Source organism: Equus asinus, chromosome 3 (assembly GCF_041296235.1).
Source record: "Equus asinus isolate D_3611 breed Donkey chromosome 3, EquAss-T2T_v2, whole genome shotgun sequence".
Lineage (NCBI taxonomy): Eukaryota > Metazoa > Chordata > Mammalia > Perissodactyla > Equidae > Equus > Equus asinus.
This window is the reverse complement of record NC_091792.1, coordinates 33,306,228-33,319,584: the sequence shown is the minus strand read 5'-3', so window position 1 is coordinate 33,319,584 and position 13,357 is coordinate 33,306,228. Positions and strand designations below refer to the sequence as shown.

General features: G+C 40.3%; 1 protein-coding gene across 1 annotated transcript in view; it reads left to right on the top strand.

The window, feature by feature from the left end:
* Positions 1 to 10,259, top strand: part of ANAPC10 (anaphase promoting complex subunit 10) — a 147,365-nt gene extending 137,106 nt beyond the window's left edge. Inside the window, exon 6 of the mRNA XM_044767191.2 lies at positions 9,782 to 10,259. The gene's annotated coding sequence lies outside the window, so the exon portion shown is untranslated. The remainder of the gene's footprint in view (positions 1 to 9,781) is intronic.
* Positions 10,260 to 13,357: the final 3,098 nt, after the last annotated feature.

The window sequence follows — 13,357 nt, the reverse complement described above, 5'->3', positions numbered from 1 at the left end:
ATTTTTGTACTTGTGTATCACAGTAAAAATAAGCACCTGCTTTTTCTTTTAACCCCAATTACTTCATTTTTCTTGCAAAAAATTATTAATGTAGGTTCATGATAGGTATGGTAAATTGATCGAAAAATTGGTTCCAATTCTCTATTTTTTCCTGTAATAATACCCTTTGCAATATGATTTCATAACATCTTACATCAAGAAGTAGAGTCTGTCCCCCACCCCCTTGAATCTAGGCTGGCCTTGTGACTTGCTTTGGTCAAAAGAATGAGGCTGTAGCACCAATTATGCAATTAGCTCTTAAGAGGCCTTGAGCCATTCCACTTCTTTCTCTTGCACATCTGTCTCCACTCTGAGAATAAGTCTGGGCAACTTGCTTGAGGATGATAGATCACATGGAACTGAGTCAATGCGTCCTACTCTCTAGGAGCCAGCACCCAGAAGCATAAGCAACACCCATAGTTGACCTATGGCTCACAAAAGAGGTAGGGGGAGCCCAGACAAGACCAGAAGAACTGCTCAGCTGAGTGCAGCCTAAATTGTGGACCCGAAGAATTTTCGGATAAATAGTGTTATTTTAAGCTGTTACATTTGGGTTGATTTGTTATGTAGTCAGCAATAGCTAACTGACGCAATAGGTTTTATGGAGGTCTGTGAACTCTCTGAAGTTTTGTGTAAAATTTGGTGTGTATGTATGTTTTTCTGGGAAGAACTTTTAGCATTTAATAATCCTCAGACAAATGTGGTCCAGAAAAGTTTTATATATCATTGCCTTATTGGTTTAGTGATTGGCTTAATCACATACCAGATGTCAGACCAGACCCATTGAGTGAAATTACTTAGATTCCGATGAAGACAACTTTTTGTTAGAGGGAGAGTAAAAACAAAAAAAAACCATTTCTTGTGTGTGTGTGTGTGCATACCTATGCACACTTTTGTCAAGCGAACTGGAAATCTTTGGATCTCTTTTCTAGGTATATGCTAACATATAATATATCACCTATTATGTGGTAATTAAGTCTTTTTCACATTGCTTATGATTAAATGCTAGTGTATTAGATTAAAAGATCAATTTGAAATGCTAATACCCTCATAAGATTGCCACTGCAGACTACACGTATCTTCTTCTTTGAAGAATTTGCTGTTAAAATACTTTCATTATCCGGGGCCGGCCCAGTGGTGCAATGGTTAAGTTCGCACGTTCCGCTTCTGCGGCCCGGGGTTTGCCAGTTCGGATCCCGGGTGCGGACATGGCACAGGTTGGCACGCCATGCTGTGGTAGGTGTCCCACATATAAAGTAGAGGAAGATGGGCATGGATGTTAGCTCGGGGCCAGTCTTCTTCAGCGAAAAGAGGAGGATTGGCAGCAGTTAGCTCAGGGCTAATCTTCCTAAAAAAAAAAAAAAGACTTTCATTATCCATGGTTTAGGATAATCTCTTTCAACCCTGGCCACTTCCATCCTCACTCTGAGCTGATACCCTCCCCTCCTACTTCATAGAGAAAAGGTAAATCATCAGAGGGGAACTTTCTCAACTCTTGTATAGGACAACAATTATGTGAACTAAACAGAACCTGTAACATATGACCCATTGCTACCTAATGAAGCTAATGGAAGTTTTAGCAATTGTTTAATTGTTTTAACATCGAAAACCTAGTTGTTTCTTTTTCCCTGGATCTCTGTCCACAAGTTTATGTGGTATGTCATTTTCCTATGATGTCTGTGGTGTCCTTTGGTGAGCTGATGAGGCCAACACACAGGGCTCTGCTTGAATGCATAGCGTTTGCTCTGCACTTATCTACCATGTGCCAAGGCTTGCGAGCCGTGCATTTTCCCAAACTCAGATCTTCTGGCTCATTGTCAGTCAAGTCATGCCAGAGCTGCTAGCCAACAAAAGCATATAGGGAAAATAAATTTGTCATAGGAAAAGTACAGAAAAATGATCACTTTCGGGCAGGACTACAGTAAGAACACTGTTAGACTGCATTTCACTAATGTTAAAAACAAAATGCCTTGCCAAATATCTTTTCAATTTTTTTTTCTTTTGGTGTGTGTCAATTAAAGCAAAGTGTTTTGATATTTTCACAATATAGTTAGACCCAAATTCGGTTATACACAGAAAACCATAGACATTTGCAAGAGTTATTTACCTAGTAACCAAGATGGTTATATTTTAGCCCTTCCCCCACTCCCAACCCAACAGTTTTTGCTAGTCAGCTCCCAGGTGTGAGTAGTTGAGAGATGGCGAGGGGGGCGGGGGCGTTGAATTTCAGTAAAGCATAGCAGGTGTAATGGTGGTCTCAGAGAAACACCTCCTTTCTTTTCACAGAAAAACAGGTCGTTTCACTGAGAAAAGAGCTGGGTTTTCTCCAGCACTTGCACCTTACAGCTTCAGATACATACCACATGGAGAGGATTTCCAGAAGACGACAGAATGGCTGCTATAAACACCTAGTGGCTGGGATTGGAGGTTTCTATCAGTTCTTTGTCTTTTCTCCAAGGTAGAGCGTAATAGTAATAATATCTCCCTTCTTTTTGGCTCTGAAATTACTTTGAAATGCAGATAAAATGATAAAAAGGAAGTAAGACAATCTACAAAAGATTGATTTTCTAGATATTTAAATACTCTTTTTCAAAGACAACACTGTATACTCTACACACCTCTGTCAGATTATAATAGATTTTGTCACCCAAAGATATGGAATAGAATAGGACTAGAAATCTGAGGTGTCCTTCAGATGCCATATTTGCCACAAAAATAGTTTTCTCATGTTTCTATAACAGAGACTTGACAATCTGGTGGGCTCATATTCCGATGCTGTGAGAACCAGGCACCTGAACTTCCTCAGTGAGCAAAGGATAGAGGGCAGAGGAGGTGGTGCCCACCACCCAGTAAAAAAGAAAACCAAACACACAAAAGTCCGTACAATTTGTGAGCAGCTATGAGAGTCCCTTTACCCTTTCCATATTCCCTAAGTCACATGTTCTTTTGTTACATCTGCATCCTTTCTCTTCCCCCAAACGGCGGCCATTTGTGTTCATTTTCGCTAGATATTATCTGTATGAACATTTTGGATTTGCAGGATGGGAGATCCACACGGTGGTTTGTCCCGATCCTCATGTCTCCTTAAGGAAGGCTATGTTTATTATGTATTAGTCTCAGAAGATGAACGTGATTTTGGGGTTGCTGTTCTGCTTGTCCTGGGAGGTACGTGTTGGAATGAAAAAATCCCACACAACGAGATTAGGCACAAGCTGAGGTCTGAAGTTGCATGCTCTGTTTCCTTTCATTTTTTTCTTTTTAAGAAAATGTTCTCAGATTTCCCTCTTGCATTGACCCCAGATAGTCTTTGGAGCAACTTATAATTTTTCAGCTTCTCCACCCTCTGTTTTTGGATTGCTTTTGTTTTCTAATTCTTGTCGCCACTTAGTTATTTACTAGTGGTTCAAGAAGTGTCATAGAGCAGCAAAGTTATTTGCTAACTACATAGTTACTGAGGCACACACGTAAAACGTATACACACATACACTCACACATCAAATGGATTCTAAGGTGACAGGAAGAGAATCTACAATTGGTCCAACATAGCTAAACTTGTTTTGACAATTTCTTCCTTTGGCAAAAAGTACTTTTTAAAGTTTCTGTAGTAGATGAACCTTGATGCTTTTTCTTTAAAGTGTTTTCTGCTGTACAAATATGGTCAACTATTTTTAAACTTTCCCTAATCTCTATTTCAACTCAGTATTTACTTCAGGGCTCACTTCTTTCCTCATTTGTAGGAAATTATCTACCAGTTTAGAAGCAAGAGTGCATACAAAGCTCGAGTCCTCAGTACAAACTTAGGTCTCTGAACTGTCATCACTGACTCTAAACTTGATCTAAAATCCAGAGATGTAAAAATGTTCATATTTACGAAAAATTGAGGAGAATCATATGTTTATAATTTGAACTATATTTTAAATGCTGTAGAATTTGGCATTTAAAAGAATTCTATGGTGAATCTTTTGTTTGTTTGTTTTGATGAGGAAGATTGGCCCTGAGCTAACATCTGTTGCCAATCTTCCTCTTTTTTTTTCTCCCTGAACCCCCAGGACGTGGTTGTATATCCTGGTTGTAGGTCCTTCTAGTTCTTCTACGTGGGATGCTGCCTCAGCATGGCTTGATGAGCAGTGCCATGTCTGCACCTAGAATACGAACCAGTGAACCCTGGGCCCCTGAAGTGGAGTGCATGAACCCAACCACTACACCACCAGGCTGGATCTTCCTTTTTTTGTTTTTTTGTAAAGAGTTATCTAGAATCTATTTAGGTATAGATCCAGGCCTTTCTGTATTGTTGGCTTAGGTGATACACACCTCTTATGCAGACTCCCTACCGCCTAGCTAACAATAGCTACATTGTGAGTTTCATGTTGTTACTTACAATAACACAAACACTAAATTCATCTGCCCTGGGAAAGTCCAGGTCTTAGCCCAAAGTGGTCCAAATCAAGTTCAAACTTTCTTGGAACACTTCACCTTCAGTATTAACATAACATTTATACCATGATTCGTAATAAGTTCTTACTCATTTTAACTTAAAATGTTTTGGACTACTTACCATTGTGTAAAACTGGCACAATAGGAAGAGGCGCCATGTTCATTCTGTTCCACTCCAGCACACCCAGCGTGGCTCTAAGGTGGCAAGCAGGGTTCCTGTTCTTCAGCCACTCATTCATTAACATATTTAGTAAGAGTTTTTTGAGTGCTTACTCTGTGTTCAGCACTGTGCAAGGTGCTAGGGACAAAGAAGGCAGATTCTTTCTTCAATTATCTAATAATCTGGGAGGGGATAAACATGGAAACTCCTAAATATAATAAACGCTACCAATGCTATGATTGAATATACAGAATACAGTTAGGGCCCCCATGCATGGGGACGTGGTGTCAGGAAAACTTCATAGAGAAGGTCACATTTGAAGAATATCCTGAAGCTGAGTAAAATGTTCACCAGGAGAGGAGAAAGGGCATTCTAGACAGAGGAAGCAGCATGAGCAAAGGCATGGAGGTGGGAAAGGGCTTGGGTTTTTGGATAACTGGAGATATTTCTTATGATCGGTACTTGGAGGGGGCATTAGGAGGCGAGAGAGGTGAGGTTAGAGATATAGGTAGAAGCCAGATTGTTTGGGGCTCTATATGCCATATTTCAGCATGGAGTTTATTTTGTAGACAGTCAGGAACCCCCAAAGAGTATTAGGCAGAGGACTGATGTGATCAGTTTAGCAGCACAGTGGATAAAAACTGAAGAAAGCAAGACTTGAAGCAAAGAGATGGGTTAGGTGACTATAACAAGAGTCTGGGTACAGAGCGATGACAACTTGAATCAAAGCCACAAAAGTGAGATGAAGGTCTTGTAGAGAAATACGTGACAGGACTCAGTCATCAATTTGCTGTGGTATGTTAGGAGAGGAGATAAAAGGAAGAGAACAGTATAAGGTGATACTGGGCTTTTGACTTGGGGGATAGCAAATAATGCCTTAATACCAGAGTACAATAATTTTTGGTTACTTGTTGATTGATCTTGAGTCTTTACTTATGCCCCACACAGGTGGCACACCTTGTTCACCCATGAGAGCCTTCACTGTGGGCAGAAGGAAGCGAGTCTGATGGATGTGAGTCAGGCCTCTCTGGTTCTCACATGGCAGACAGATTTCTGCTGTGCTTTTTAAGCTAGAGAACTAATGACTTCCTCAGTGACAGAAGTACCCAAGGATCTCTAGGATCTGCTACCTCTGCTCTTGGCCAGCCTCCAGCTGAGGTCCTCAGGCTTTTGCTCTGCCCAAACATTTCCAACTCCAGCCTCTACTAACCCAATGCCAAACTTTTTATGCAATATCTTGGCCATTTCCTCTTTCCTTTCCTGTCTAGGCGTATAGCTGTCTTGTGGCCAAGCAGTCTGTAGGCAGCAGTGACTACTGCAGCTGCTAGGCTTGCTGGCCACACGTCCATAAATGTAGTCAACAAGGAAACAATAAGCCAAACAGTCTTAGACAGTTGCTTATTCATGGCACAGCAGGCAGTATGAGCCTCATGTCTGCATCAGTTCCTCTTATTCTCCAAGTCTTACGGGCAATGTGGAGCAGACCCAGTGAACGCTAAGCATACATTGGTCTGCCAGAGCCGAGGAACTCTGCTCGAAGGAATGCTCTAATCTTTTAAAGGTGCTGCTAGCAAAGCTGCCAACCTTCGCCTTCAAGGGAGAAATTATCTTTATTTTTCTGGTCAGGAAATATCTGCCCTCTGACCCAGAGAGAGACACTGCCTTTATCTTCCAAGGTTGTTTGCTGTACTAACATCCTTGAAAAGATAATCTGAGATGTGTAGCTAAAAATGGCATGGAGAATTGCCTCCCAACAATAACTCCCATTTTTACCAGTTAATGGTGGAATCAATGAGTTTAATTTGGGGAATATTAAATTTGAGGTGTTAATAGGGTGTTAAAGTAGATACCTCTTAATATACAGCCAGTAAGAAATTGGCTATACGTATTTAGAGTTTCAGGGAAGGGGTTGTATCCAGAAATTGATTAGATTTTCATCCATATGGGTGGTATTTAAAGCCATAGAAGATGGGTTATTCAGAGAGCATATAAATGAGAGGAAGGTGATGAGTAGAAAGAACCTTGGGAATTACCAATGTTTACATGACTAGGAAAACAGGAGCAACAGAGGAGTTTAAGAAGGGATGGTCAGAGAGGAGAAAGAGGATTAGGAGAAATTTACACTTTAGAATTCAAGAAAAGAATACATTTCAAGAAAGGAGGAGGCAGTAGTATCAAATACAACAATGAGGTCAAATAAGGTGAAAGTTGAAGAATCTGTTGGCTCTAGCAATTTTGAGGACACAGGTGACATTTGCAAGAACATTTCAGTGACGTGGTAGGCAGAAAAGTTTGATTGTAGCAGTATAAAATATGAGAGGGAACTAAGCTTGCAAACTGCTTTTGAAGTGCTTACCTGGAAAGGAAAGAGAAAGGGGTACAGAGTAAAACAAAACAAAACAAAACATTTTTTAAGGTGAAAGAAAATTTCAAGGAAGTGTGGCTAAGGGAAACGAGGCAGTAGAAGGATTAAAAATGTAGGAGAGGGGCCAGCTCGGTGGCTGAGTGGTTAAGGTTCCCTGCACTCTGCTTCAGCAGCCTGGTTTCACGGGTTGGGATCTGGGTGCGGATCTACTCCAATCATCAGCCATGCTGTGGAGGCATCCCACATACAAAGTGGAGGAAGATGGGCACAGATGTTAGCTCAGGGCAAAATCTTCCTCATGGAACAAAAACATGTAGGAGAAAGAAGAACTAATTGACACAGCAAGATCTTCCTCTAGTAAGGAGGGTGTATTCGATTCCTATGGTTGCCATAACAAATTACCAAAAACTTGGTTGCTTAAAACAAGAGAAATTTATTCTTTCACAGTTTTGGAAGCCGAAGTCTGAAATCAAGACATAAGCAGGGCCACCTCTCTGGAGTCTGAGGGGTCGGGGAGAGCCCTACTTTGCCTTTTCTAGCTTCTGGTGGCTGCCAGCTTCCCTTGGCATTCTTTGACTTGTGGCCTCATCACTCCAATCTTTGCCACTATCTTCACATCGCCTTCGCCTCTTCTGTCTGTTTCAAATCTCCCTCTGCCTTTCTCTTACAGGACGCTTGTTATTGAATTTAGGGCCCACCTGGATAATCCAGGATGATCTCCTCTTCTCAAGATCCTTAACTCAATCCCATCTTCAAAGACTCTTTTTCAAATTTACAGTTTCAGGGATTAGGATGTGGACATATATTTTTAGTGACTGCCATTCCCCCCCCCCCCCACCGCCCCCCGCAGAAGGGTTCAAGAGTAGAGGTAAAGGGATGGGTCTGGAACTAGCAAAGGGATATGAACAGACTAGAGAAAGGAAATTAAGATAGGGATGTGTAGAAATTGTAGCTGGTGGGTCAGAAGCCAAGACAGTTCTCACCTGGAAGCGTCAAATTTGTCTATGAAGCAGGAGGCAAGGTCATCTGTTCAGAGGAAAGGCAGTAGGGATAGGACTGAGCATAGGGGAAAAAGAAATCTTATAAAAGCCAAGGGTGTAGGAGGAGAAGTTGACAAAGCACAGGTAAAGGGCAAAGGCGAGAGCTAAGGTGCTGGGGACTATCTATTTGCAGATCTTACATTTGTAGACTTGACCATACCTTTATAGAGCCTTGGTTATATTTTTCATCAATATTGTGCAGTAAAACAAAACAACTACAGAAACAAACAAAGCAAAGCAAAACAGATGCCCATGAAAATGAAGCAGCAGGCTGCTAACTTAGGCTAGAGAAGGCCAGCGAATTCAGTGCTTTCTCATCGTGAAACCTAGGGAAACACTGATGGTGACTAACGCATGGCCAGAATTAATGTGGGAGAGAAGGGAATGAAAGCCTTAAGTCATTGGGAGCTCCATGGGGAGCAGGGCAAATTGAGCTGAATTTTCTTTGGCTTCTGATCTGAAGTTTCTCCAGAAAAGGCTTTTCGAGGAAATGAGAGAAATGCCAAGAAAGGGAGTTTGCTAAATGTGGGGTAGATAAGCCTCTGAACATACTGTACTTGTCCAAATGATCAAACCATAGGAACAAACTTCACTCTGTAACTTTAGCCTTATTATCACTTAAAAAAATTAACATGGGGGTATTTGCTGGGCACCAGCCATGTGTTGGCCTCCACGTTGCCCTGAGTCCGTATTTGGTGGAAATAGTGCCAGCATTTATCTAAATGACTCCAAGCAAGTTCTGCTCTTTAGTCTTCCCACCATGTACCGTCAAACCCATGTCCAAATATCCAGACTGTTTTAATGTGATCAGAAGAAGGGGTCAGAAAGTTTTCTGGCATCCTTCATGTATAAGTCAATCATTTTAAATGGAATCTTGTTATTTGGATTAATGGAATAGAGATAAGAGATGAGAAGGAATTATGTGTTCTGAGTCCATGATATTCATTTCTTGGTTCCTCAAGTTCCAAGCTAAAGTGATGTGGGTTATAATACACTGTAGTTGCTAGATTTCATATTATGTATATGTATCCCCCAGACACCAGGAACCAATGAGTGACTACGTATACCTTATAGTAGTGTTCCTCAAACTTTAATGTGCATATGAATCTGCTGGGAATCTGGTCAAAATGCAGATTCTGTAGGTTTGAGGTGGGCCCGAGATTTTGCCTTTCAAACAAGTTCCCAGATGACGCTAATGCTGCTGGTTCAAGGAATATATTTGGAGTAGCAAGATGCTAGACTATTTAAAAAACTTGTAGAATACTTAGACGGGATCCAAAAATATGTGTATTGGTAACTGTAACATTGGAAAAAATCATAGTTGACAGTAAGCTGGAAATGTTTCCCTTATCTTTTGAGAAGATCTATATTTTTTTAGTCCCTTAGCTTTCTCTATGGTGAGTATCCAACAATTAAGAGGAGCCAAAATATTTACTCTAAAATTTTGAGTGAGAAATTTCTGAGTTTTGAGGTTGAATGGGCTCAGTAAGTACATCTGTAAGAATGTATAGGGTTTTTCTTTCCTTTTTTCTTTTCTCTGTTCTTTTCTTTTTAATATTAAATCTTATGAAGAAACTGGACAATCTCTTGAGAAGGAAGAGTTTTTGTTTTTGTAATCAGGATTTTAGTAGTATTTTTGGAGACACTTTTACTGAGATTTGCTAAACTACTTACAGATTTAGCTTTCAGAGAGGATCATATTGGTTCCTCACTTAGTATCCATTTTCTCTTCTTTTCTTTCAGAAACTCAGTTTTGTGAAAGAATTGACCCCTCTGCCCCCTGACACCACGGAGCCCCAGGATAACTGACACCTCCCCCGCTCCAACAGTGGGTCTGCTTTATTCAAGGGTAATCTCATTCCTTTTGCCGTTGGTGGTTTAGGAATGAAATATGGAAGCTTCTCAGGGAGCCTCTAGGGCACATTTTCTTTCTCCTAAGAGAGATCCAATCTGTACTTTATTAGGACATGAGCTCTGGAACTACCAAAGTCATCTTGTAGTCAGCCTGAAGATAAAGCTGAGAGTGGAGAGAAGATAGAGCTGATAACATTGCTAGTCACTGACTTAACCAATCCTATAGCCCTCGCTACTTTTGGACCTTTTATTATGTGAAATAATTTCCACTTTTTAGTATTCTGGCTAGTTTGATTTGATGTCTCTGTTACTTATAACTGAAAACATCCTTCTTTTCATCTTCACCCCAAATAAAGATGAGAAGGACAAGATCTGGTGACAGTCATCTCTGGATGAGATGTTCTTAGAATCCACAGGAGTATCACAATGCAGTGAAAATGTATAACCATCTTATTAAAGCCATGTAAATTCAATTGGGTTACACTGAAAGAACCAACCACATTGATTCTCCTCTGCTGGGTGAATAGATGATTTTCTTTAATTTTAATAGTTTTTCAAAAAAGTAGTATTTAAAAAGTCAGTCTTCAAATTACACTGATAAATCTTAGACCTGAGCAAGTTTCTAAAACGTTGATTTATTTATTTTTATTTTCCATCTTATGTACTTTGTGTGGCTTCTGATGAGTGGCCCTAGATTATTCATGACTGCTTCTACTGTGAGTAGGTATATTTTAAGAAAAACAAGTTACTAGCCACTCTTTCTGCACTTTGAACACACACATCGCCAGAGTGGACACTGTACAAATGTGAAAAATTAGAACTCACATTACAGTTCAGGCCTCTGCAATGCTTTGACACTGGCTTCTCCCAAAAGTAAATAGTCTTAGTTTGTTGATCATTTTTTCTTAAAACTCCATTTGTGAGTGTTATGAAACATTAAATAATCTGTACATTTGCACTGCTGAGTATGATGCTGTGCGAAGCAAAGGGGTTGAAGAATGACTTCTTTATAATAGCATATGGCAAATCTCTCTAATGAGAAGCCATTTACTGCACAAGTCTCCTACGTGGTACTTGACAGCAGGTGTCTGGAGAAAATCCTGTGAACATTTTCAGGTATACTCTTACTGGCAATTGGCAAGAAAAGGTAAAGATCTGAATGTGGAGGATTGAACCAGAAAGGAGAATAAAATGCAAAATGATAATGAAAGAGAGAGAGAAAAAAAGAAAACTTAAAAACCCCAGCTCACCAGCTTGTTTCTACATTAAGGGAGTGTATAAATAACTCCATCAGAGGGCACTAAACATGACATATTACCTACATGGAAGAGAAAGGTCTTATTGTGCTCAAGCCACGAAGTTACCTAAGGCTCCTTTCTCAATAGAGAATGGTTGCAAGTGACTGGCTCACGTCAGTGTGGAGTTTAATTAAACCACTCAACACTGGTTTGCAGAAGCTGAGAATGAAATTTATTGGGGGAAAATATTCATTTGACAAGTTTTACATGAGATTTTTGCATCCCATGCTTAATGTCAAATGTAGGGCTGTCACTTATAATTGTTTTTGTGCACTGAACAAAGGCACTTGGTCCAAGAGGTGAGTGGGGGCTGCAATCAAAGCCATGTTGCACTTGCCAAGCTAAAACCCTGGCTGAGGGCTACATTTGCTGGGAGTCAGAGTGCTTTTTTTTCATCCCACAAAGGTACTTTCTTTAGTTAAGCCATGTGCTCTCTCTCTCAGGTGGCATCTTTTACTAATGGGAGGGAGGGGCATCTTTTTTTTTTTTTTTTTTTTAATGGTGCTTTTTCTAATTTGTCCACCTAGAGGAGACAGCTCTTTCCTCTTTGGCACAAGGCACGTATAAGCTAGCAGCTGCCCTGTTCAAGAAGGAAGACTGAGTCTGTGCTCTCAAAATTGGACCATAGGAAAAGACTAACATAGAGGGCAATTGGGCCTTTAGCTACTAATCTGTAGGCAGATTACTCTTCTACTATGAGAACTCTTATTATTGAAGGGTAGATGCGGCCCTGGTATCTGCACGCTATTCCAGGAATTGCCTAGTCTGCTGGTGAAAGTGAATAAGCTGCAGGAGGGAGGGATAGGCGTGTGTCCCTGGAAGGTGGACTCTATAATCCTTTTCTTCCATTGCCGCCCAGTGTTTTCTGGTCTGGCTGGTGTTAGGAATGTAAAGTGAGCAGAGTTAATGGGGAACATTTTTTCTTTTATTCCATATGACTTATTACACTTTACGTATGCCTAGAAAGGAAGTGAAAACAAAGGAATCAAGAGCAAAAGGAGGGGCTGGCCCCGTGGCCAAGTGGTTAAGTTCGTGCGCTCTGCTTCAGTGGCCCAGGGTTTCGCCACTTTGAATCCTGGGCTCAGACATGGCACCACTCACCAAGCCGTGCTGAGGCAGCGTCCCACATGCCACAACTAGAAGGACCCACAACTAAAAATATACAACTTTGTACTGGGGGGCTTTGGGAGAAAAAGGAAAAATAAAATCTTTTTTTTAAAAAAAAGAGCAAAAGGAAATCATAGTCTTCTTCTTATCGAAGTTTTAGTGGCGGTTTTTAACTCATTTATTAATTCTCTTTCTTTGTCAGTGTCAAGAGACAAAAACATATTCCTCAAATAATTCTATTCTTTACTGATATGATCAGCTTTATTATTTCTCCAGTTATTTGCTCGTCTTAATTTGTGAGAAGATTGTACCTTTTTGTCCTGCAGTTCCCACCCCTCAAGGAGTATTTGTCCTTGTCCCTTTGGGGTTGGGTTTAGCCATGTGACTTCCTGTAGCCAAGGATATTTGAGCAGATGTGATAAATGAAATTAAATGGTTGGCTATAATGCTGTCTTCCATGTGCCATGAGAATAGTATGTCCTAGATAGGGGCTGCTTCTGTGAATGAAAAGCCATGTGGAATAGAGTCACAACATATCTACAGCCTACATGTAACACAAGTACTAAATAAACCTTTATTTTATAAGCCACAGAGATTTGGGGGGGATAATTTGTTATTCCAGCAAAGCTGACTAGGTACCAGGAGTGAAATGCTGCATAACAGAAATTCTAAAAGATGTGGCATTGGCTTCTGGCCAGTGTATGACAAGGAAACTTTAATTAAAGACAGGAAAAAAATGGCAATCTATGATATGGAGTGGTGAATATTTGGTACAACAGCTATCCACAATAATTTGAAGGCAGATAAAACGATATACTTGTGACTTTAGGTTAAGATATGGTGAAACAGAATGTCCCTAATGCACCATGTTTGTTATTAGATGTATTTGACAAGTAACTATAAAGAAGAAAGGAACTCAGAAAAGAACTGGCCAAGCAGGGATGAGAGGAAAAAGAGAATTTGGAAGTGTTGAGACTTGCAGGGTTGAAATATATAACCGTTTCTCTTATCTTCCAGTAAAAGATAAAATTTAGAAATGCTTTGAGGAACAGAAGTCAAC